Here is a 26935-nt window from a genome sequence, read left to right as displayed (position 1 = left end):
TTCTTTGTTCTTGGCCAAGTTATTGTTTGTTACCATTCAATTTGTATGTTCTTCTGTCATGTGTTTTTGCATAGCTTAAGTTTACTTCGGATCTCTGAAAAGCCTGCCTTTGCAGTGTCTTATGTTTATCCAAAGTCAATCATTTCTTTATGTGCTTGCCTCCCACCTCGTAGCCCTGCATCCATCACCTCTGTAGTCACAAATTATCACATTCTCAACTTCAAATCATGCTACATATGTTGTAACCATGTGGTGAGAACTCAAAGCTCTTCTGTTCTTTTTTTGATTGTTTGTTTGTTTGCAATTAGCAGCTTATTTTCATGAGCACTTGTATAGTTCTGTAGTTTACTGGCCTTTTCAGTTTATTTCTACACAGTTTTGCTTCTTGCATGTGTGACACAGTTTCAAAAGGCTGAGATCCTTTAAGACTTGTACACACATAAAGATTTTTTGGCTGTTTTTCTTTCTTTTTCTTTCTTTCTTTCTTCCCGACCATGGACGGCAAATGCCTGATTATCCTGACTCTTATAAGATTTCCCTGTACAATTATCATTTGGTCTGTTTTGTGTTACGAGCAGATTTGTCCTGCTAATCTCTCTCCGAAACGAATCGTAGCCGACATTCTCAATATTTTTGAGCGGATTTCTGAGGAACACCAACGACTCGTGCATTGTGACTGCATGGATGGTGACGTGGTACAGAATGTAGCCAATCAGAGAGCAAGCTGGCTGAGGAACAAGGAAGTAAACAGAGTCCGTGTTCATGCCGCCTCCAGTCTGTTTTTTTTTTTTTTTTTTTTTTTTTCAGTTCTGGCTTTTTCTGTTAACAATAGTCCCAAGACTACCACCATTCCCTCGTCCTATATATCCCCTTCCATGCTGTGTGTTGTGTTTTCAGATTGTTGCTATGGTTCTTCTTCTACGTTTTGGCTAGATCTCAAGGTCTCAACCAAATAAAAAAATAAAATAATAAAAATCTCATAAGATTAAAAAAATTGTTATGTGTGTACTAGGCTTTAGATTCAATCAGGGCCAGATCTACAAGGAGGCAAGGAGGAGTAAGGAGGGGCAAACAGCTTTTCAGTAAAAACCTACAGGTGTGTTAAAAGGTTAGATATGTGAAGCTTTACTTATGTAGCCAATTTATTTAATCAGTGATTATGATAAAAACTAACTATGATGCAAATTTTATAACAGAGAAACACTGTGAAACTGTTGGATTACTGTAAAAGTCACTTTTATTTTGCATACATCAAAACACAAAGGTGATCATCTCTGCAATCTAGCTGATAAAATGATCTGATCAGTTCTGTCTTTACATGACAGACAGATTTAATACAACCATAACACTAAACATTTGCAGTGTGTAACTGATTTAGAAGAAGACAACAAAAAAGATTTGATCAAATTTGATCAAATACCTGCTTGAAAAAACTGTCCACCTCAATAATCTGTTATTTTTCTCAGAGTTTCTAACTAAAACATTGTATCCTGCACAGTTCAGTGTTGTTTTGCTGATGCCATTTTTCAAATCTTTCCTAAAACTCATCACCTAACTCCCATGTGGTTCAAGCATGTGCATGAAAAACATCCAAAACGGAACCCATGAGGACAAGCGGAGACATGCTATTTTTTTCCTGTTGCTCATGAAAAGGTTTAACCCCCCCCCCCAGATTGGACTGAAAATTAATTCCTATGGAGGCTGATTGGATCAGCTGAGCTGATTACATGATGCATTTCATGCTGATTGAACTTTCGATGGGATCAAAAGTACTCCATTAAAACACAACTAATGCCACTGAGTTAGACCGCTTGCCCCTCCTTTGCCACCCTATGTAAAATTTTCTAGATCCATCTCTAGTTTCAGTTGATGCAAAGCAATCACAATACAGCAATAAGAGTGGGAATAATCATTGCCTTTGAAAAGTCATTCTTCTTTGGCAATGGTTGCAACAATCCAATTAAGTAAAACTTTAAGCCCCTAAAACTGGAACAAAATAACTTCTGAAAAACCTTAAAAACATTAAGTTGTGCTATTGTTGTAAGAAATTACATTTCTTTGTTTCTTTTTGATGTTCAGTTTAATTTGCTGTGTGTTAGCTGTCAGACTACTCACTGTCTTCATTTTATCAATAATATGCTTCAATACTACTGAAAACCCAGCAGAGTAGATGGACGGGCCAGTGTGTGAATTCATGCAGAATTCAGGAAGCTGATTGGGCCTTTCTGTGATATTTCTGACCAAATTATAACACAGATATTTCATTAAGCCCTAAGGAAATTGTGCCAACCTGTGAGAAAAAAGGCATAAAATATCTCATTTAAGCTATCACAGTAGCACACAATACAACCATAAATAAATCAGTGGGATTTACATAGCACCGGAGAGAGAACTAATGATGCAAATGGAAGGGATTTGTGTAAATGAAAGAAAGGTCAGGCTAAATGTGCTTTATGTGTGACAAATAGAAATGCAGATGCAGAAAAAAATGCAAAACCCGCAAGTAGAACATAAATGGTCCACATTTCTCCACACCCTTTAACCTTTACAAGATTCTACACAGCACTTCACAATGTCTCTCTTATTCAAAGTGTTTCTCATTATATTTCCACACTACATATGTGTAGCTCTTTTCTTTTTGACAATGGTACACTGATGAGCATATTAGAGGTATGTGGGGGACTTAGTGTGTTGTGCATGGACACTTTGACACCCAGGCTGGTGATAGTCACGTATTTTCTAACTGAAAGCCTGCGTTACTTGAAAATGAAGAGAAATTATTTATTTTGTCTGTTTTTCAGGAATTGGTGGTCATTAAGTGATTCTCGGTCCTGTTCTATGCAGGCGTGTATCTCACCACGAGTGCACTGGCCAAACATATAATTTCACATAAAAAAGCCATGACTGACCAGCTGATATATAAGACAACTAATGTTTATCTATGAGCTATATAATTGCTGATGAGACTATATTTGACTGTCCTTGGGTTAAATTATCATAGCAATAACTAGGTTATTGAATAAACCATATATATATATATATATGGTTCATTGGAAAGCATTCACAAACAGCTGGTGATGTTAAAACTATGGTGTTACATCTCAGCCAAGGAGCATATTTGATATCTGATTGCGGGAGTTTTTAATTAATCGAGGGACCGTGAACGTAGCACAGCGATTGGCAGGATTTTCAGCTCAAATCTGGTGACAGAGCAGAACTTGGCTTTATTTATTTTATTAATTTTTTTAAAGCTTGGTGCAACTTTATTGCACCATGGTACAGAAACATTTACAAACATGACAGTTTAAACCGAAAATAAGCTAAAATCTTATGGGACCAATAGGAAGATTTTAAATAACAGTTTAGGAAATAAAAATAATGCAGAGGTAAAGTTCAACATGTATACATCGGGACGGCTCTGTGTAAAAACAGAAGAAGAAGAACGAGGTACGTGGCATGAATAAAAAAAAGTAAATGAAGAGGAGGAGGATGAAGAAGGTAAGGGTATTAAATAATAGTACATGTTTGCAGTTACAACTGAAATTGGTTAAATGTATAATTAGCTATAATTAGACATATTAAATATGCAACTCAAAGTACACGGCTTGTAACGTATGTTGACATGTGGCTACGTAATATATGCTAACAACTGAGTACTGCTTGGACTTACATTTTATTCATCTAGTTTAAGGTGAATCTCCGTTTTGGATTTCCTATCACTTCCACTTATTATCTGCACAGGTAATCAATGTCACAAAAATGTAAGAAATAGGTTTTACTGAGATTATATTGGTTTTAGATATTTAGTTTTAAATTTCTCACATGTTGCACCTGAAAATATTGTGCCCTCAGTTATTCTAAATGTTGCATGTCCTGCAAAAGAATATTTTTATGAATTTGCACAACATCCAGGGATGATTAGAAACATATCTTATCCTCCAGAGATGATACTCACTGCCCCCACACACACCATCAACCCAAATAAAGAGATCTTAAGTGGCTTATCCATATGTAGTCATTTTGATCTTTATACCACTTATTTCATTTCAAGTTGCTATTGCCAAATGAAGGCAATGATCTTGTTACCACTGAAATAGATATTTTTCCATTCTCAAATATGGAGTGAAAACACTGAAGACTTAAAAAAAAAAAAAAGAAAATAATTAACATGGGCTGGAAAAACACTAGCCTACCAGAAGATAATGTGGTAACCCTTTCTTTTACAGTACCTTAATTACCAAGTATTTACCCAGCAAGCATGAAATTATGAGTTATGCAAATTTGGTATGAAATTTTGGTTTCTTACTTTGTAATTGCAACTAGTTTAAATGGATAAATACAAGGAAACTACTGTTCAACAGTTTCATAATTACTCTTAATTTACCTATAAAGTTTTTAGTAATGTAACTACAGGAACATATAGGTAACAGCATACAAAGAAAGAACTGTAGAAGTACAATGAAAAACTTTAATTTGCTGGTTACTACGTCTATTGTTATATTTGTGAAAGTGAATTTGAATTTCTTAAAAACAATTCTTCTGTTACTCATAAGTTGAAGATATAGTTGCTCAAACATAATGTTCAAGTTGGTAGCAGACAATTGAATATATATAATATAAAAAATATACTTTCCATGAATTTATTACTGAGTAATAATTGAGTAATACTTGGTGATGTACTAAGTAAGTGTAGTGAAACTGTACTGTAAAAGAAAGTCAGCTTTGTTTCTGTGGTTTTACACTGTTATTATCATCAAGCTAAGAAAGATTACTCCATTTTCCATGTTATCTATATGCTACACATACACTAACAGAAACACTGAATATGAAAATGCATCTGGTACTGCCATAACCTGTTGATTTATCATAGAAGTTAGATTAAGAATAAGAATTTATCTAAAACAAAAATCCTAAAATTTTACCATTTGAAACACACCTTAGCAATACACCTTAGAGTGTTTTTTACACCTTATAACATGCTTCTATATCTTTGAACAAGTGTTAAAGAATTACATTTTTATTCTGCTTTGTCCAATCCAGGGTCGCAGGGAAGCTGGAGACTATCCCAGCAATTAGCAGGTGAGAGGTAGGCTACACCCTGGACAGGTCGCAGGGCCAACAAAAAAAGACAAACAACCACTCACATTCACTCCTAGGGAGAATTTAGGCTGACCAGAATAATCTAACACGCATGTCTTTGAATGGTGGGAAGAAGCCGGAATACCTGGAGGGAACCTACGCATGCAAACTCATAAAAAGGCCACCAGTTCACCCAGTTTATGCCAATTTTGCAAACAGAGTTGGAAAAAAAAATTTTGATTAGAGGTAACATGTCACATATTACTGCAGAACAGTGCACCTCTGACTAAACTTATAAAACATATAAAAATATGAAGACATGTATGTAGCTACATCTTTAATTAATAATTAGGAATAAATTATAATTATTGTTTTTACTTAAAAAAAACAAAATTATAATTTTTGTCTGGGATAAATAAAGTATTTTTCATTTCATCTTGTGAGTGTGTAGCTACGTGTGTGTGTGTGTGTGTGTGTGTATATATATATGTGTGTGTATATATTTATGTACAGATACTTGTTTTATTGCTCCTGTTGTTCTATTTAATTTTTATTTATACTTATTTGTATATTTACTTGTTTTATAAAATAGTTTTTATACTTTCACGTTATTATTTTCATATTTTTATTTTTCCCTGATAGGATAACAGTGCGGGGTGCAATGGAACTTTAATTTCTCTGAGGGAACCTCCCAAAGTTTTTATTATTGTTATTATGCTTTGGGTAACATTCTCTTTCTTTTCCAGTCAACATGTGTTTCCTAAACTTAAGCAAAATGACAAAGGCTTGTGTTGCTGTACCATTTACTACATTAAAATGACCCTTTTCACAAATACTTCCGCACAAAGTAGTTCAAGTTATTTAGATCCTGATACATAAATAATTACAAAACACCTCTAATTCCTCATTTGCTAATAAAACATTTACTTTTAGGGCTGCCCTTGCTGTCATTCTGAACTACTTTTCCTCCTTATAATTTCACTTATATATTCCACTTTTTTCCTCTGACCTGCTTCCAAAATATATGACTTAAACTTTTTTATTATTCATAGTGTTATATGAGCATAACAAAGGTAATGTTTTGATCTAGTGTCATCATCTTGTTGAGCACTTAATCCTACTTGGTACCATCAGTATGTGAGGTTGTACTGCAATAATTGTTAAAAGTGTGACTCATATTCATATAAGTTGTTAAAGATCACTAAACTGTGACGCAAGGGGAAATTAAAACTTTATATGAAAGATATTAACACACACACAAAAAAGACACAAAAGACTTCTACTGTAGTTGGGATTCAGCTGAGTGACATAGCTCCAACTATGACCAAGTTCCAAGAGGATTTGAAGTTACTGAAAAAAGAGAATCGACTTCTGAAAGAGCTGTGTGATTTTTCTGAAGAAAACTTCACAAAAAAGAGAAATTCAGCTCTTCAAGGGTTTTAAAAAGTATTCAGATATCCTCTGTATCTCTAAAACACAGTGCCACCGCTATTAAATAGCCAAAGAGCAAATAAAAATGTAGATGCATTAAAGGTTCTTTTTATTATTTGCTTTATTATAGGATTAAAAGAATGGTCAGTGGATTCTTCTGACTGATTCAACAGTTCTGATTCCATGTCTGACTCTGAGTCAGATTCCTCAGCTAAATGTGGGAAGAGGAAGAGAAAGAAGAGAAGACCACCTCTTTTGGAAAACAGGGTAACCTTTTTAATTTAATAGACTATATTTCTGAGAGTTGAATCTTTGAGTAATGTGCAAGTCTAATTGTGCTGTTATATAAAGAGAGCACACTTTAAATTTAGGTGATCATATGTTCATAGAGTTATATTTATTTTCACATAAATGAAGAAAAGTGGAACTGATATTCAACTCATACTGTCGCCCATCATTTGAGATTACACAGTACTCTAAAATGTTTTTTCTTATGGTGTATTGTAAGGAAAATTAGAAAGACATGGCTACATAAACTTAGACAAATAAATGACAGTGTATTAATTTTAATATACAATGATAAAAAGACAGCTCTAGCGAGGAAATAAACTTAGGGCCTCTGCCAAAATGTACTGATGACGAAATATTAATACAGCAAAAACCTGCAAGGCTTTCTCGGGGGAAACTGAGGGAAAAAAATAAACAAAGAAAAAGGATTCTGAGCTGCTACCCAGTAGATATAAGTTCAGAAAGTGAGCTGCAACAGCATTGTGGTAGAGCTCAGGGCTTTGGTCTGAAATGTTTGACAAAGCCTCATAATCCACAGTCTGTGGGTTTAACCTTCATAGTGTGTCAGTGTTTCAGGTTTTTAACAAAACAGCGACCTATTAATGTTTTTATGATACAATGTGCATTTTATTTATATATTAATCTGATACGATTTACTTTTTCACACTTTTCGACTTACTTTTCAAAAGTACAAACAATATATTTTTATCCATTTTTATTTTCAATAGGCATTATAATATAAAACTCTTTGTTAAAAGTCATTTACATGTTTCCAGTACTCTTGCACTAGCTATACTTTTTGCTTACCTTGAATGTTAATAGGCCACTTGACGTGGGAAGGGTTTACATTGAAATCTTGTTCGATAAATGGTAATGAGGAACATATATGATTATATAACAGATATTTATGGTTTGCAGAAAAATGGTGATCAATACCATGGAAAAAAAAGTTTCTTTTAAAGAACAGTTTCATTGTGCTTGGTACATTTTGATGTTTTACTGAGTAACACTGCAGAACTTACATGGAACTAGTGAATACATGGAAAATGGGATGCAAGTTTACAGTTTGATGGTACTAACAGTGTAAAACCACAGAAACAAAGCTGACTTTCTTTTACAGTACAGTTTCACTACAGTAACATAACACACCACCAAGTTTTACTCAATTATTACTCAGTAACAAATTCATTGATAGTGTGTCTTTTACATAATACCCAGCATTATCTGTAACCAACTTAAACATTATGTTTGAGCAACTAACTGAGCAGCTTGTACAGAATGCAGCTGCACGTCTGTTGGCAAAGACCAGAAAGAGGGCCCACATTACACCCATTTTAAAGTCTCTGCACTGGCTCCCCGTAAGCTTCAGAATTGATTTTAAGATTCTTTTATTGGTTTTTAAGTCTCTTAATGGTCTTAGCCCACCTTATTTATCTGATTTGCTTTTATCTTATGAGCCCACTAGACCCCTCAGGTCCTCTGGTACTGGCCTTTTAACTGTTCCCAGAATAAAAACAAAAACCCACGGCGAGTCCTCCTTTTATTTCTACGACCCTCGTATGTGGAACAGCCTGCCTGAGGACGTGAGGGGGGGGGGGGTTCTGGGGGATTTTACTATCTGTAAAGCACCTTCAGTTGCTATTTGTATGTATGAAAGGTGCTATATAAATAAAGTTTGATTTGATTTGATTTGATTTATATTTTTATCTATATCTGCAAGGAAGTCCGTTTTTCTCTGACATTATTAGCAAAAACTGTTACAATGCTCTGGTCTTATTCGCTATTGTCAACAGGTTAACAAACCCTCCTGTGTCAGTAGCACCTGAACTTTATTCCTCCAAGGCCTGCAAAAAGTTTGTCAAATTCTTCACAGACAAAATCCAGAAAATCAGACAAGCAGTTGGTTCATCAACAGCAGATGCAACAGACCTACTGTGTCCATTGAAACCCAGTTTAAACACCATGACACAGTTTAACCCCATTAACAGCAAAGATCTGGGCGACATCTTACATCAGCTGAACTCCTCTTGCTGCTTGGACATCCTGCCCACAGGTTTCTTCAAAAAGGTTTCAAAGACTCTGGAGCCAGATTTGTTACAGATTGTGAACCTGTTTTTAATCTTGGGCGTCTTCCCAGAGCTTCTAAAAACAGCTGTAATCAAACCCCTGCTAACAAAGGACAATCTTAGCAAGACACAAATGAGCAACTACAGGCTAAGCTCAAATCTTCCTTTTCTAAGTAAGATCATCGAAAAAGCAGTTTTTCATCAACTAAACGACTTTTTAACACAAAACAACTGCTACGATGTCTTCCAGTCAGGTTTTAGACAGCACCAGAGCACTGAAACTGCTCTGATTAAAGTCATTAATGACATATATTTTAATAGAGATGATGGAAAAATATCAGTCTTAGTCTTACTGGACTTCAGTGCTGCATTTGATACAATCAACCACAATATATTGCTTAAACAACTGGAGAACTGGGTGGGCCTCTCTAGCACTGCGCTACACTGGTTTAAATCTTATTTAGAGAATAGAAAGCACTTTGTGTCAGTAGGTAATTTTACATCTGAGGTTACAATGATACAGCATAATTATGAAATGATGAAAACCTTGATAATGAGGTAAGAACAAAGAACCACCTTGCATGAAGTCCAGTTTTGTGTCCCATCTAACCCATTATTGTCCAACAAAATTTTGGTTTTCCTACTTTCTGACAGCTGCAGTTAACTAAAGTTAGGCATAAGTGAATACAGCTTTAGGGTCAGATATTAAAGAAAAACTTGGTTATGGGATTTTGTCATGCAACCTGAATTTTTCTTTACAGCAAAACAGAAAGTGAAAAATGTTTCCTATTGCATATTTTCTTGTGAGAGTGGGCTGTTATAACAACTGTTGAGTAATTTGAATTTTAGAAAAACCCAGTATCCAATGTACAATTATCAACATATTGCAGAACAGATGGTACAGCTTATCAGTAAAAGCAAAAAAGTGCAGCTGTAAAAGACACTGCGAACTCATCATGACATTCATGAAGCATGTAATTTATCCACCACTTAAGCTCCATCTTTTCTGAAGGGACATTAGCTGACAAAAAGGTGATTAGTGTGGAGCAACAAAGGCATTTTAGTCCTCCTTAAAACAAAAATAAAAGTCATGTGTTCATCTAAATCACGATGTCTGCAAAAAGAAATAAACTTAAAGTACAAGAATTGGTAGAGTGGATTTTTTTTTTTTTTTATCAAGGTCTTACAAGCTAATCTTTCTAGACTCAACACTGGTCAAGCCAAATATCACACTCTAGACAGATATATAGAAGAGACAGCAAAACAGAGTGGAGGTCAGACCTTAAGTGCAGCTCTGTCAGTCTTTCACAGAAGTTCAGCACTGACACTAACATGATGTGTTATTGAACGCTATCACTCCCTTTTCTGTTTCCTCCTCAATTCCCAAGTGGCCACCTACTGACCCCGAATGTTTAGCTGCCTCAAAGAACAACATTTCAAAAGGGATTCAATCTGTCTGGGGTTCCATGGAGGACGCCAGACTGTCAAAGCATCACTTTAGCCAAGGTGAATAAAGGACAGCCCTGAGCCATTTTCATGCACCCCTTGCTAGTTTTCCTCCACCTGTATCTGGGAGTGAGAGTTTAGTCATGTAGCTGCAGAGGCTGCTTGTCAATTTGAATACAGTGAAGTGCTCTTCAGTCACACAATGCAATTCATTCAGTCACAGTTTTAACCCTGCATGTTGCTTTCTTGCTAACCAGATCATTTTTTGTCATTTACTATGAGTGTGCACCCTTTCAGAAAATTCCTAAGCCACGTTCCAGATGCATGGAATAGATTTTGATGGGACTGTCAAGATAAGGGCTGGTTAGTCTTATAAGTAAATGCATCAAACTTAGTGGAAAAAGACTGGAGATTAAAATCTGGTTGCTGGTTACCAGAAATATCTAGATTACCCATCTATCTTTCTATCAACAGCAAGAGAGTCGCATCTTCAGGGTCAAAAGAGGAGTGAAAGCAAGCTAATAAGAAAGAACAAGAAATAGGGACAGTTCACATGAGGGCTGGAGAAAAGAAAAAAGGGAGAGTAAAACTATGAAATGAAGAATCAGAGATGAAAAGGATGACAGATGAATAGAGGGTATGATTTATTCTGAGAGAGAAAGGAAAGACAGGGATTCACAGAACACATCCAACAAGAAATCTCAGTAACATGGCAGCAGTCTTGGTCCAGCACTTTCCATTAAGACAAGGTGCACAGAATGAGAAGTGAATTGCTGGGAGTACCTCCTGTCATTCTCACTCATCTCAAAAGGTATGTCAGCAATCTCATAGCAGGTCTCTGAAGTCAGTGTTTGGAATGAAAACTGGTTCATAAGCTGTTTCTTATGGGCATATTGAAAAAATAGTCTTCTGCACACACTTAGAAGTGCAAAGCTGTGACGTCTTACAGCCAAAATGACTCATAAACCAAAACCAAACGCAAAGTTGATGTCTAAGTAAATTGTAATTGGCTTTTCACAGCAAACTGGTTGAAAAAGCAGTGTTATTTAGCTTTATGTTATTGGAGTTTTTGTGACACTTTAATAGAGCCATTAGAGCATGTTTTCCCCCCCGATCTAGCAAGTGGTTTCACTAAGGTAGTTTCCCATTATGTCAACCACAAATCTAAATGAAAATACAGATGATTTAAGAAATAAGTGGTACAGGGTGCTATGCCAGTTCATACCAAACAAAACAGGGTTTTTTTGTTTGTTTTTTTTTTTGTTTTTTGTTTTGTTTGTTTGTTTGTTTTATGATTTAGTCTTGTACAGCAAACACTGGTTTAAACAGCCTCAACAATGCAGGGCATGTGGTACGGCCGGAAATTGAGGGGGTGACTTTTTCCAGTGCTAAACATGCATGCGGATGAGCACCTGAGTTGTTAGATGTTCAGTGAAAATAGATGGAAAAAGTTCCAAAACTAAAGCTGTAGCAGATGTTTATGTTGAAAATCAGCAGACAGATAGAACTGAAAACTAAGATCCCACTAATCATGTGTGCCTGTAATATAGTTTCTAGCAGTGTACAAGTCAGCCTAGTTCATGTGCTACTGAAGTGTGAAAATCCTGTATCAAGTGACAATGTCGAGGTGCAGTGGAGGTGAGGACTTAAACACAGGCTGATAGGGCAGGAGGCAGACAGGTGCAGGAACAAGGTTTTAATAAAAATTAAACCAGAGGACTTACAAAGGCATCACTGGGAACACACAACAAACACTCTGATGATAACACACTGACTAAAACAAAGGGGTATATAACTGGAAGACAACTAATGAGACGCAGGTGGAGTGAGATAACAATTAAAACCGGGTGATAATAAACAGGAAAAAAAACAGAATGTAACATACCTGGAGGAGTAACTACAAAATAAAAGAGAAAAGGGAACAAAGTGACAAGACTAAAAAGAACCCCACACCCAAATCCACAGATCATGACAGCAAGCTTAGATCAATTTTTGCAGATGCCAAGTTGTCTTGAAGAAGAAAGCTGAGAAATCAGGGGAAAGCAAAAGCAAAATGACAGAAACTGTAATTCGACGATACAAGCAGACAGAATAGAGCACTTTTTCAACATCTTGTAAGAGCTCATCCCTTTCCTTTCTTACCCCTCTTGTCAAGTAAAGTCAGAAAGTTGAATAAATATCTGCCCAGCTCAGTGTAACAGCTTTATGCACAACAAAGGTGGCAAGCTATACAGAGTGACCATCTCTGAGCATGTCCTCTCCATGTCTCTGTCCTTGCTGCCACCTTGCTCTCACATTGCTCACACTCCATTATTCATGTTCAAGTATGGCCGAGACTCAGACAAAAGTAAAGACAAGACCTTCTCACAATTTCTTAATGCTGCTAAAGCCTTACAAGTGCAGGAAAGGAATTGTGCATGAGGTGCACAACCCAATGAATGACACTGTGGTGCACACTTAAGCATTAGTGGCAGTGGCCTGAATCAGAATGATACAGTTTGTAATGTCGGTGTTGTGCTTTTCACTCAGCTGGAGGATTACCAGCAGAAAGAAGATCCCTGCTGTGATGCAATGACCTGACCATGATTATGGTGCTTTATTCAGTCTGATGTGAACACTGTATCCTAATTACTAAAACCATGCAAAGACACAGCTGAAACTTTTAATAAGAACACAGAGAACAGTCAAGTCAGGTGTGGTAAACATTATTTCCATCCATCCTTTGTCTCTTAACTACAATCTGATTATAATGATCCGGATCCTCACATGCTGAAAAGGTAAACTGCTGTGATGATTAGCGCTATTCTCACATAATCAGTTGGTGGTGGAGCAACGCAATCATCGAATAATTCATCTCTCAGACAACTAATCTGTGTTTAGGACTTGGTGCTAATTCCCTTCATTTTAGAGGACAGCATAATCACACCTCTGTTTTGGGGGAAATATCTATTTAGCAGAAAACTGAATCCTTTAGCAGATGCTGCCAACAATAAATTTTAAAACAAATCTATTTGCTCTGGTTCTGTTATAGCATGTAGGATTTCATTTGTTCAGCACAGTGTTACGACCCGACTCAGGGGTATGGAAGGGCGTAACAAAGAATACGGCGTGGACAGGTGGTAAGTTATAATGAAAGCACATTTATTTACAATTCCCGTGAAAAGTGATGGACAACCTGTAAACAAAATAAAGATGAGCTGGGGTTAGCGGACCTGCAGAAAGAAACAAACCAAAACCTATACCAAACACTCACCGAGTGCACACAAAGACACGACCGCAACTCGGTGAGGAAACTATAACCAAACAAAAGCAGCAGGCCCATAAACTAAAGTGACCGTCGTCACAACACAATAAAACACTAACCTAGCCCAACAATAAAACAATCACCACAAAGTAAACTTAACACAACTAAACACTTAAAGCACCCATTGTGGAAAGGGAGGTAGTCGCGACACACACACACACACACACACACACACACACACACACACACACACACACACACACACACACACACACACACACACACACACGGTGCACAACATGAGGGGGAGAGCGGCCGGAGCCATTCTGGCTTCTCCCCCTCCAGACCTGCCTCGGCTGCAGCCTTTTCAGGCTGAGCCTCCCCGTAGGCTGCAGCCTGACTGGTCCAGAGGAGTGCCAGTCACACAGGGGCGGGGACAAAGGCGCTGGCCTTAGCCACTCCGGGCAGCGCTCTGCCGCCCCTAATCAAGATATAAACAGCCACAGCTGTCTAAGACAAGCAGGGGCCATAACAACAGGAAGTAATAACATTTCACATGTGCAGCTACTTTTTCAGTAGTTGCCTCAGTCCCACATTCATTTGAAAACATGTTGACCGGCTCCTGGGTCCTCTGCAGAACTGAGCTTTTACTTCGCAAATGGGAAGACATTATAAAATGTCCATGCATCCTGTCAACTGTGCAGTTTTTGCCCTGACTGTCTTAACGAATGGAGATCCCAAGAGGGGGTTCAGTGTTCAGATCACCTTCAGCCCATCTTTTCTGGTAATTAACCTTATTTGGGTGTCAAAATGCTGCTCCAGGACTCACCCTAAAAAGCCTCCTCATTCTGGTTACCTATCTTGAATAGTTTGTTCTTAACGACACAACTTTAGTGTCCCTTACTTGTAACTATGATTCTATATTCATCTATAGTACCAGGTAATGCTCCTCATTGATACCGTGGTTGATAAATATGACCATTAAATCTGTTTTCTTTCCACATTAGCAATGCCTGATTTACTGGAATCGAATAACAATTTAACTGAATAGCAGCCAAGCTTGCTGCATGCATCTCATGAATTCCACTATTCACCTCTGTTCTCAGCACTTAATTCCTGAGTTTCATTTATTAAAAAAGCTTCTTTTTTGTATGTACAACTTGTGAATTTGTCCTGAGTTTAATCCTCCTCTCAGTGCAAGCTTCTGGAAAGTGTTGCCTACAGGCAGTGCTCCAGTATTAGCACATCCTGGCCACATTTCTCCATTTAATAACCCTTTTTTGGGTCCCCATTGCATACACACACTGCCTTTCACATTCAACTTTAGTGGGCTAAAAGAGGTTTTAGCCCAAGTTGTAACAATGCAGTACACAAACCCTGACAGTCAAGCCCCTTACGACAGCATTTTTCATTCTTATACTGTAAAAGCTATTAGACGTACTTGCATTTTTTATGAAGCTCTCATAGAAACTTGCACTGTTTAATCAATGGGAAGGTTTTCATATTTAAAATAGATCACTGGCTTCATGTGAGGTTTTCTTACAATTCTCCTCAAGGGGTCATCTTGGTCCATTACACTGCAGGTCAGCGTCACCTCGCATCCGGATGATGACACTCCGAACCTGGAGGAGTAGAACACCTATCTGGGCTTATAATCGCTCACTATGATGCTGTAATGGGCTTTCTGTTGACTCTGGTGCTGTAGATTGTTATCACACCCTAGATGATTGGTTATACAATGTGCTACCTCAAGGCCACACTGACCTGGGCAGATGCCTTTAATCCAGGATCTTGTATTATTCATTTTAAATCAGCAGAAGATAGAGCCAGAAAACCAATCTTAATAGTGTTAAATTTTGATAATATAATATAATACTGCAGTTTTTTACATTAACTCTAGAAATCACAGTTTTTTGACATTAAGCCTCCTTCTTAAATAAAGTAATACAAGAAAAGTCACCAAAGTCCCTTCATCTTTTCTTTAATCTCAGACACACTTTGCAAAAGAGTCAGGGCAATAACATGTCCAGAATGTTCAAGCTATACATACATTAGTTTATGACTTTGGAAAAACATAAATTCCTCCAGAACTGATATTTGTTTTTAAAAGGGCAGGTTAGCTTTACCACCTTTTTAAACCACTGGACCATCCAACAAAATCTGCCCCCATCTAAAGGTGAACTCTTAGGTTAGGCAATGGTAGAGAGGCAAAAGAAACAAGTAAATTAATAAATAAGACATAGGATACCACAGCCAACATTTGGACATGAAATGCGCGTGCATTATAAACGGGTTGAAAAATCAGCCTACTATGGGATTGTCCCCATGTGAATTACTGTCCTGTAGTTAGCCAAACTGAAACCCAGTAAAGATTACCATTTTGAATCCATGCACAGTCTGTACCCATTTAGTAGCAATAACCATGTGGCAGCGATATCAAACCCAAGAAATTCACTAATGGATGGCTGGGTTACTCTGAATCCAAAATTCATGTCAGGCATTTGTAAGATTTTAAAATTTTATCTAAAATGGTCAAAATTTGAAGGTGAAGGCAGTAGTACCAGTGGTCCTTACATCATACAAACCAAGTATTTTTTACAAGTTTAATTTACAGAGATAAAAAAAACCCTACTTTAGAGTGTAAAGTCAGTTAACCCCCTTGCCACCCTGTAGATTCACCCTTGATGCTTCATCACTTCTGGTTTCTTACACAGTCAAGCCTCATTTTTAATTCTGTCATCAAAACTCCGGTGCAATGGGCCTGTTGTTAGTCATTTTAAGCCAATCAGTCTGATCCCCATTCTTTAAAACTGTTTTCTGTTCTGTTCCCTGCAGCTGACCTCCTTCCCACCTCATCCTCGTCATGATGCCAGAGGAAACTCATCTGAAGTATTTACCACTATTGTTTTCTTTGTCTTATACTTGATGAAAATAGCAGATATAAACCTTTCCTCTATTCACCACGAACTTACTGTGCTTGCCAAAAACTGTCTCTTTCCCTATTTCCAGGAATAATTTTGCATAAATTGTTCAATCCAAGACACAGTAATGTAACATCTTTTCAAATAATCTCTTATTATTGAACTAACTGTATTCTATTTAAAAAAACAAAAAAACTCCTTTTATTGCATTCGTGCTAATATCACAACCAAAATGTTCTATCTGGAACTTTTAAAAACACATATGGATCCAGTTTGTCACTTAATAAACTCATTTGTTTTTAATTATGATCAAACACTATGAATAACACTATGAGCCATAAACAATCGACAGAAAGTGCTTGAAGAATTCTTACTTTGGGGTTTGGGCTCTAAGATTACGCACATGGCACACTACTGAGAACACCTGTCGGCACTTTGCTGGACTGTCAAAGGCATTGACAGGTTTAATTATGGAAGTCTAAATCTGCTTCTTAAAAAAAGAAATTCTTGGTGTCAGCTGCTAATTTGCAATTACAAGAATGAGAAAAAGCTTACAGAAAAAAAAAATGTCTATTGAAATTTTCAGACATATTTATTTTGCAGGATGACAAAAATTTTATTTACATCTTTAGACTCTGAAATAATTTTTTGAACATGAATTCACAGGCTCCAAATCTTAATTAATTTCATTTGAACCCATAGCTTCAGCATCACCATGGATACGTCAGCACATGCAGGAGGATATCAGTTCCCTCCTCACGCAACAATTTATTTGTGCCATGATGCAAGCCACTAACTCACTTGTCATTCTCTGGGATAAATTGTTCTTTTGGGTATTTATTTACTTTTATTTTATTTTATTTTACTTAATTTTCAAAACATGTAGTTTACTGTTGAGTGATTTGAATGATTTGTTTGAAAAAAGAAGAAAAAAGAAAACAGACTCAAGGGGGTGACATGATTTCTTTAGCTGAGCAAGAGCTCAGCCTCTTGTTTGATCAAACTCCCTTTTCTCAAACTGAAAGAAACAAGGCACCCACCTGGTTGCTCGTGGAGGCATTTCTACTTTCCTTCTACAAGGTTCTCCACTTGTGGTTATACTTCCTGCTTTGCTGCCGTGCGGACGCTTCCTGCTCTGCTCTCCTTTCTGCTTGCATTTTTCTTCTTTTTTTCTTCTTTTTTCTTATCTTTACCGGCAAGAAATTTAGGAACAAGGACTCCTGGTCACTTATAAATCACTGGAACGAATATATTTTTGATAAATTTAGTTAAATTGCCATCGGAGAACTAGTGGAATGATGTCTCCTAACCCTGCAGTATCAGTGAGCTGCACTGAGTGTGAGCAACTTTCTTTGAGGATAACACAGCTGGAGAAGAGGATTGAAACACTGCAAGACATTCGTGTGAATGAAGAATTTATTGACTCTGTAGTAGCTTCTGTACATGCTACTGAGTTGTCAAATGGATTGAGTCACATCTTCATACGCGAAGGCATGTCGAATGTGGAGCCTCCCGCTACAGACCTGGCTGATACACTTCCCTGGATGTGTTCAAATGACATTGGAATAGCTGAGGAAAATCCCAAACTGGACCATCAGACTGATCTCTCCTTCTGGAACACTGTTGGTGCCAGACCAAAGTCCTCAACCCCGGCCAGAACCTGGTCTGATGTTGTTCGTCACAGAGGTAAATCCAGCAGGAAATTTAAAGCTCCAGCACTCACTCCACCATCTGAAGTCTCACTGCATAATAAATATGATGTGTTGAGTCATATTAAAATGAATGATGATGAATGTAATGCAAGGATTTATCAAAATTCAAGAAATAGCCCTAAAACTCAGCCCAGGGCTAACCAGACCAGGAGGAGAGGCCAAAATCCCACAAACAGGAGGACTAGAGAAGCTATCGGCGCCTCCACACAAAAACAAATAGACACAATTCTGATTGGGGACTCCATAACACAGCAGGTGAGAATGGCAAAGACGGAAAATCTAACACTTTTTGATACATCAGTCAGGGAGCTGACAGAGATGTTGCCGACCATTCTATCTTCACATCCAGATGGTATGAAGATTATTGTCCACACAGGGTCTTTTGATATTCTGAGGAGGAAAATTGGCTCTGAGATCCTTAAAAAAGACTTTTCTCTACTGTTGGAGAGACTGTGTCAGTTGGGAGCACACCATGTTTACATTTCAGGACCCATTCCTACAGCGGGTAAAGGAATTGAACTTTTCAGTAGACTTCTTGGCCTGAACACATGGTTATCAAACGCATGTATCACCCATGGGATAAAGTTCATTGATAACTTCAATATCTTTTGGAACTGTAAGGAGCGATTCAGACCTGATGGTGTGCATCCAAATCTAACTGGATGCAGATTACTTGGTGCACACTTGCGTCATGCTGTTGGGACGGCAAACCCAAACATGAGTGTACAGATAAGAGCGAAGGACACAGCAGAGAAGTGATCAACTCCCAGCTCTCCCCCCTCACCAGACCCTCTTCTCCACATCACTCAAGGTCTTAAAAGGATGTCTCTATCCAGGTCTGAACCCCAGCGACCACCATCTACCAAGAAATACAGGGCTCCCCCTCCTCCCCCTCCTCATCCTCCTATTAGATCATCTGTCCTGACCGAGCAGGGCATGGGAGGAGGTTCCCAGAGCAGCAGAATTCACAACAAAGATAACATGCCATGATGCGTTCAGGGTCCTTGCTGTAGTTTTGCTACTACTGACAGCTGTTCTGAGATCAAGCCTGGACCCAGTAGGATTCCTGTGTTAGTTAGTAAAATAAGGAATCGAACACGGTCAGCTTGTGGGGTGAATCGATCTAATCTGTTAACTGTACCTTGTATAACTCAGAATACAACAGAGACCAGTGTAAACTTCATAAAGCTAGCTGTACTAAATGTTAGATCTCTGTCCAACAAGTCACTGTTAGTTAATGACTTCATCATTTCTCACAGTTTAGATTTTCTTTTTCTGACAGAAACATGGTTAACAGAAGACACAAGCGCTACAGTTCTTAATGAAACAGCACCCCCTCATTTTAGTTTTATGAATAAATGTCGAAACGGGAGGAAAGGGGGAGGAGAAGCTGCCTTATTTAAAGATTCATTCCAGTGTAAAGAAATGTCATTTGGTGATTTTACTTCTTTTGAATATCTTAGTTTTATTTTAAGGGGCATTCCTAAAATCCTATTTCTAATCATCTACAGACGTCCAGGACATTGTGTAAATTTTATTGATGAATTTTCTGAATTATTGTCGGTTATCTCTACTGATTTTAACCATTTCATCTTAACTGGGGATTTTAACATTCACATAGATAACATGACGGATGGTAATATCAAGGAATTTTCTTCCATATTGGACATGTTTGGTTTGTGGCAACATGTTAAACAACCGACCCACATTCGAGGTCACATTCTGGACCTGGTTATTTCAAAGGGTGTTGATATTTCTTCTGTTGCGGTCACTGACTTGGCCTTGTCTGACCATTTTTGTATTTTGTTTGATTTACTGATCACTCAGAATGTTCAACCAACCTGCTCCTCGGTTAGGAAGAGGTACATTAATGAAAGAACAAGTGCTAAGTTTGTGGAGGCCATAGCGATGTTACCAACAACCAGTGCAGAGTCAGTTGATGGACTCCTGGATAATTTCAATCTGAAAATCTTGAATGTAATGGATGCTGTTGCACCGATAAGAATCAAGAGCAACTTGAGCAAACAGAAAACACCATGGAGAAACACCACTGTGGTTACCAGCCTAAAAAGAGAATGCAGAAAAACTGAGCGGAAATGGCGGAAAAATAAACTTCAAATTTACTATGAGCTGTACAAACAAAGCCTACGTAACTATAACAATGAGCTGTGCAAGGCCAGAGAGCTGCATTTATCTGAAATGATTAACAGGAATGTCAACAATTCTCGCACTCTGTTTGCTATGATTGAAAAACTTACAAATCCTCCCAAACAGATAAGCCCAGAGCTCCTTTCCACTGAGAAATGCAACCAATTTGCAAACTTTTTTAGACAAAAAATTAAAACAATTAGGCAAAATATTAATTCCACACAGTCAAACAAGAAAATTAGTCTGTGTCTAAAACCCGGAAATAATTCTGATGTCATGTCACAATTTAAAATGGTGAATTTAAAAGTCCTACAAGAAACAGTTTGGCATTTGAAATCAACAACATGCACTCTGGACATGATACCATCCGACTTTTTAAAAACAGTTTTTACCTCAGTAGAAAGTGATCTCCTACTGATAGTTAACAGCTCGCTGGCATCAGGCATTTTTCCCAAGTCACTAAAGATAGCTGCTATTAAGCCACTCCTAAAGAAAAGGACTCTAGACGCCTCTATAATGAACAACTATAGACCTGTCTCTAACCTCTCTTTTATTTCCAAGATTATTGAAAAAGTTGTATTTCACCAGCTTCATGACTTTTTAAATGAAAGTGGAAATCTTGATAAATTTCAGTCCGGCTTCCGACCTCATCACAGCACTGAAACAGCTCTGGTCAAAGTGTTAAATGACATTAGGTTGAATACCGATTCTGGTCAAGTATCAGTCCTGGTTCTGTTGGATCTCAGTGCTGCGTTTGATACTGTAGATCACAGAATCCTGTTGCACAGGCTGGAAAACTGGGTTGGACTTTCTGGAGCGGTCCTTAACTGGTTCAGGTCCTATTTAGAAGGCCGGAGTTATTTTGTTACGATCGGCAGCTATGAATCCGAGCGAGTGGCCATGACTTGTGGAGTCCCCCAGGGGTCAGTCCTTGGACCTCTTCTGTTCAACTTGTATATGCTCCCTTTGGGTAAAATATTACAAAACTATAGCATTAGTTATCAAAGTTATGCAGATGATACACAACTTTATGTGTCTCTGTCACCAGATGACTGCAGTCCAATAGACTTAATGTGTCAGTGTCTGGAGCAAATAAACACCTGGATGAGGGAGAATTTCCTACAATTAAATGAAGACAAAACTGAGATTATTCTGTTTGGTAGCAAAGAGAAGAGGGTCAGCATTGGCAAACACCTGGAGACTCGGGCTCTTAAAATTACCAACCAAGTTCGTAACCTGGGAGTGTTGATAGACTCAGATCTGACTTTCAGCAGCCATATCAAAGCTGTCACTAAGACAGCTTTTTACCAGCTCAGAAACATCAACAGAATTAAAAGTTTAGTCTCCCAGAAAGACCAAGAGAAACTCATCCATGCATTCATCTCCAGTAGACTGGATTACTGTAATGGTCTTTTAACAGGACTTCCTAAAAAGAGCATTAAACATCTGCAGCTCATCCAAAACGCTGCTGCTAGAGTTTTAACCAGGACTAAGAGATCTGAACACATCACACCAGTTTTAAAATCTTTACACTGGCTTCCAGTCAGTCACAGAATAGATTTTAAAACCCTTCTGATCATTTACAAATCCCAGAATGGTTTAGGCCCAGAATACATCTGTGATATGTTCAGAGAATATAAACCTAGCAGAGCTCTTAGATCCAAAGACTCTGGTCAACTAGTCCAGGCCAGAGTCCAGACTAAACATGGAGAAGCAGCATTTAGCTGTTATGCTGCAAACAAATGGAACAAACTGCCAGTGGAGATTAAACTTTCCCCAAATGTAGACATTTTTAAATCCAGGTTAAAAACTTTTCTTTTCTCATGCGCCTATGCATGAAATCTGCACGGTAACTTTTTTTTTTTTTTTTTTTTTTTTTTTTTTTAACTTATCTTGCTTTTAATCATTTTAATGTAATTTATTATTTTATTGTGATTATGTGTTGATTATGTGTTGATGCCTTTTACTATTCTAATATCTGTAATGTCTTTGTTTTATGTAAAGCACTTTGAATTGTCCTGTACATGAAATGTGCTATACAAATAAACTGCCTTGCCTTGCCTTGCCTTATACAATCATGCAACAGTCCCCCCACTCTTTACCTACTGCTACTCAGAAGTAGAGTTTCTATCACATCCTCTCGTTTTTTCAAACTGGAGAAATAACTTTTACAGTAAGGCTCCATCTTTCAATGTTGCTGACAGAGCAGCTTTAGAAAAATGGCCTCATTCTCGGATAATAGCCGTCCTTCAGGCAGAACCACATAGGCGCTTCTTTTCTGCTCTTTGGTGCGCTGGAACTTATTATAAAGCTTTGAAGTTCAGGTCAAAAGTTATTGCTTTGGTATTATATTGAATTTCATGCAGGTGCGTTTCCCTACAATCAACCCAATCATTGTAAAACTTTTTTTTTTCTTTCCAACTAAACTAATTCTGGTACTGCCGAACTAATCCTGCACATCTATGAACCTCAACTCCTTTCAAAGCTAATCTTTAGAAAACAGGAAAAATCTTAGCACATAAATTATTTTTGGACACCCACACACATTTTCAAATCCACACACTCACATTACCTTAGATTCGCAATCCTCCTTATAAGCTTAGTTTCTGATCTTAAATTCCAGTCCTGGCTGTCACATGTTGAATCTGAAATGAGATGCTTTTTATCAGAGCACTGCAGTCCTTCCACCACCTCCCACCTGAACCTGTCAAGCGCCTGGCTGATACCTGCTAACCTTGTCCTTCTGCTAACCTAGCTAGCTGCCTCTAAAACACAGACATTACAAGACTTCCTGGGGGCTGCTCTTTCCACAAATCTCCAGGTTGTTTCTCCTGTAATGTCTATCATATGTTTCCCAACGCTACCTGCTCTACAATCAGGTCCTTGAAATGCTAGAGTTCAGTGGACAACCATGGTCTAAATGCTGCTGAGTTATGTTGACAGAAACATGGCTCCCCTTCTTTTTTTTCTTTTTTTTCCTCCAAAGCCTCCAGCATCACAACCCACCTTGCACAAAACAAAGTGACATTTCAAGATGGATGATATTTAGGAGTTTTATTTTGAGCAATGAAATTAGCCAAGGTTAACAAAAGAAAAGCAAATGCAATCAGAGCATTGATTTTTGGATGGTAAATGGCTATGCAGAGATCGATTGGGGGTAATAAAGAAAGAACATAAATAAAAAGGACTTACAGCACTGAGTGTTTTCAGCCTTAGTGCTTTATAACAATATCTCATTACTGTCCCTCTGTTTACAGAGAAAAAGAGATGCAGCATTTTGATGGAGAATCTGACCAGATACATTTCCAGCCTGGCACGTTTTACAAACAACCCCTTCTTGCACACATTTAATCCAAATTTATACCTGAGGTAAGTCAGACAGTATTTTACTCAAATGCTTAGGCAATCACTTCCTCTGCAGAGAAACACTATTCAACAGTGACCTAGTGAGGAACAAGTTCAAGCACTGGAAAATTACCACCTGTCCTTGTCTGTCTTTATATCCTCTGAACCCCGTCGTCGCTCGTGCATAATAAGATGTAAGAAGGCCAAGAACAACTCAATGTCCACAAGTGTATGAATGATGCAACACAGTACCATTAAATATGTTGGTAAAATTAAGAGACAGCTGTTCTAGCTTGGCATGAGGGGAGAAAACAAGGTGAAACTGCAATTAGGCAACAAGACTATAAACTAAATTGCCCTTTGGGGATAAATAAAGTTGTTTGAATATTGAATTAAATTGATTTGAATCTTGAAGATATGTGTTTGGAGATGTTTAAAGGTGGAGTGAAAAGCCCTTCATGGGAGAGGGAGGTGTATTGTGATGTATCGTTTAATGTGGAGTTGACTGTCAATATTTGTCAGCCAGCACAGAAGGAATTCAGAGTGATGCATTTGTTTATAATGTGCACATGAAAGGTAAAGGATTATAATGTGACAAGGTTGGACTTCCAACCTTATTTCTCACCTCCACACACCTGGGAAATCAGAGTGTGAAGTCGGCTTGAAAGATGGATTATAAGTTTTGAAAAGTTCAAGAAATGATGGGATGCAGAATCTGGAGTTGCAGAGACACAGAAATGTGAGGGGAAGGGGTTTCCAATCCAGTAACTTAATGTCATTGTGTAATGATCAAAAGACAATCATCAAAATGTTTTAAAATGAGCTGCTGAGAGCAACACAGTAAAAATTTGGGGTGCACCTAAATTTTATGCTGGTGCATCCATGTTAAAAGGTAAGGTGCACCAGTACAACCAATGAATCAAGTTAGTCTGGACTCTGGAGTCACATCAGAGTGGTTTTTACTTGCTGGAGAGATCTCAGAGAAGAAGCAGGATGCCAGATGGATGCCGAATTAGCCTTCATTGGAGGGCGACAAAGTTAAAAGATTTGTCAAAGTTCAGTAGAGAGGCAGAAAGTTTGTGATTTCTATTGGAAACCTCTGGCCACCCCTTGGCTTAGCCACTGAGATTGTTTATTTTTTATATATGGAATAGAAAGATAAAAGCTGCAGCAAGTCTCTGAAAGAAAGTAAATAAGAGTGCTTCATGTCCATCAGTTCATAAGTCTTAAAACTTTCCATCTCACTGATCTTTTGAGAGAAAACTATGCTAATATAAGATGAGAAAATATATGACTTACATTTATCCTGGTATCAGATTTACATATTAATGTCACACTTCAAAGTCTTCTGGTATCAGAGAGAAGAAAGATAGACATAAAGCATGAAATAACCCCTCTGTGACCAAAGGCCCAATGAGAGGCACATCAATAGGCTTTAAATAAGAAATACATAACAAGAGAAGTATGAGCGGAGAAAATTCTACGCCCCTGAGCTAAACATCTTGGAAAGAATAGACTTCTTCCACTGCCAATTCAGCTAAGCCTGCACAGCAAATTTCACACAACCATTTTGTGCTCTGCTGATAAAACACTCCAAAAGCCCAATGACACAGACAATGCCTTCAGTTAGGAAAAAGCCACGTTTTGTCCCCATTCCTTTTCATCAATGTCCCAAATGCAACCAAGCCTGACTGAACTGTGAGCAAAAATACTCAACAAAAACTGACTCTAGCATCAAACACCCACACACTCAAATCACCTGCCATCTGTGGCTGAAGAAGTCCTGCTGAAAACGTGACTGTCTGCTGCTTGTTGCTTAAACTGTGTCTGCAGCACTGTTCTAAATGATATTTGTGATTAGGCCTATTAGGCATGTGAAGAGGATGTGACACAAAGGCTGCAGAGCCCTGCACCTGTCGCGCTCTCATCCACCCCTCATTCAATTCTGTCAATGAGTGCAGCTCACTTCATTTCCATGTCCCATTCAAGCTCTTTATCGATGAATAAAAAGGCATCAGTGGTGAATAAATGCTTGCTTTTATTGGCTCATGCAAGAGAAAATGAGATGGATTATAAGTGGGGGATCATATCAAGCCTCCACCTCATTGAGTTTAACTGATCTTGTGTGCCTTCATTTTGATTAAGATTTCACATATGGAAGCTTCACAACATATCTGTGTCATCATCTACACTAGTGGAGCGCACAAATCAACTAAAAAAATATCATGGCTGGTAGACCTTTCCCCTGGCAGCCAGGGAGAAAAATTAGCTTAATTAAAAGACAGTGTGGGGACTTATCTCAGAGCCCTAAATATTTCTCATGCCAGCATCATGAGCTACATTAATCCCAAAAGCCTCATTAAGACAGATATTCAGTTTGGTGGAAAAGCAGAAAAATCGGGAAAGAGTTAGGTCTCTTTTTTTTGGTTTGTTTGTTTGTTTGTTTATTTTAAGATATTTCACAGTATTTCATGCTAAACCTCTTGAACAGTTATTATAAATAATGACATTTGCAGCTTTGATTTTGGATTTAAGTCCTTAGGTTCTCAGTGTTTATAGCAATATGCTGCATATCTTTGCAACAATCTGTTGGGGCATCAGAGCTGGTAACTTAAAAAAACTAAAACTGATAAAGAAGGCTGGTTCTATGGTGGGGACTGCTCTGGAGTCCTTGGAGCAGACCGTAGGAGGAAGAATGTTGCACCAGCTGCTAAACATCATGGACATCACTGAGCATCCTGTGCACAACATACTGGTCTTCATTTGGAGGCATCTACTGCTCCACTGAAATAAGGAGCAGCATATGCAGTCATTTCTGTCCATTGCAATAACTTATCACAATGTAGGACTTCTCTAGGATTAAATGCACGATTTATCTTTATTTCGACTGATTTCTTTTCAACTTTTTATTTATTATGTTTTTGCACAGCCAGGTCTCATGTGGGCTAAAATGCATACTTGTCCAGATCAGTTGCTGCAACACTAAAGAGAGGAGCTCTGTTTACAGTGCATACAAAGGGAGAGGAGGACTTTTCTTGAAAATGCCATTATAATGCTTTATACCATGGTCTGGGTAAATACTCTATTCTGATTGGCTGGAGGGTGTCTATTAAAAAGTGATAATGGACACCTACAAAAGAAGTTCCGGTCAAATAGACTTATTGTTGTAAATTATTGCGCTGGCTAAACGCTAGTTGGTAACCGTGGCAACAGAAACTCAGACACTGGGCTGCAGACAAGCCAGATCATGTCTGT

Source organism: Melanotaenia boesemani, chromosome 7, assembly GCF_017639745.1.
Source record: "Melanotaenia boesemani isolate fMelBoe1 chromosome 7, fMelBoe1.pri, whole genome shotgun sequence".
In the NCBI taxonomy this organism is placed as follows: Eukaryota; Metazoa; Chordata; class Actinopteri; order Atheriniformes; family Melanotaeniidae; genus Melanotaenia; species Melanotaenia boesemani.
Note: the sequence above shows the minus strand (reverse complement) of the source record.